Source organism: Phalaenopsis equestris, unplaced genomic scaffold, assembly GCF_001263595.1.
Source record: "Phalaenopsis equestris unplaced genomic scaffold, ASM126359v1 Scaffold207964, whole genome shotgun sequence".
In the NCBI taxonomy this organism is placed as follows: domain Eukaryota; kingdom Viridiplantae; phylum Streptophyta; class Magnoliopsida; order Asparagales; family Orchidaceae; genus Phalaenopsis; species Phalaenopsis equestris.
In genome coordinates, this window is record NW_018227256.1 from 19,023 (window position 1) to 20,031 (window position 1,009).

Consider the following 1,009-nt stretch of genomic DNA (forward strand, 5'->3'; position numbering starts at 1 on the left):
TCTTCAGGTGGGCCGACAATGCAACTGTTTCTACGATATCCCAATTGGACACAACTGCTAGGAGTTCGATAGTACCACAACGGGAGACCACCGCATATGGTTCGAGTTCTTCAGTATCTACCACACCCCAGTCAGACACGTTTGCTCGGGGTTTTAAGGTATCAGAATTGAGCAACATTCGTCGTAATGTGATTTTACATGTTAAAGTCAATATTATCATATTTTTCCTTGTAATTTTAACATGTTATTTTTTCTTTTTTTTTGGGTCTTATTATAATCCATATTAGTGTATGAAGGTGTAATGAACTTTCATATATGTCACTGTGCTTTTTTTATGTAATCAAAACTTTTTGGAGTTATATAAATATTATTAAACTTTTTTCCATTTTCATTTCTTGACATTTGAGAAAATAACATTCTGCTACACAGATTATTCATTCAACTAAAAAAATTTGCAAATAAGCTGTTTACAAAACGCACTAACCAAACCTTATTCAGAACAGGGGCAAAATGGTCAATTTTCCAGAATCAACTGCTTTCCAGACGCACTAACTAAATAACCAGACAACTTATCTGGATCAGCTGATCATCAACAGATTATCAGGATAAACTGCTTATCAGCAAAAGATAAATAAGCTGCAGCTGCCCCAAACAGACCCTAAATCTTGGTGCAAGTTTGCATTGGGATGATCTGCTTGGGTTTCTCTTCACCTGTACAACTATTATTAGATAGTAAAATTTTAATGGGAGATTCCACAATTGATGATAAGCAATTATCAACCCATATATCATTCTAGAACTAAAGCATTCATCAAACTCAATTTACTGAAGAAATCCCAAGCATACATTTAACCCAACAAAATGATTATGAGGGTTGGAAGAAAATGTAAACTGCAATATCAGAGGATTCGAAATACATTCAGTGGGTGTTCTTTGGCCATCTTTGGGAAGAATCCAATATTATATATACTTCTTTATTTTTTTATTTTAATAAAATCTTATATATATA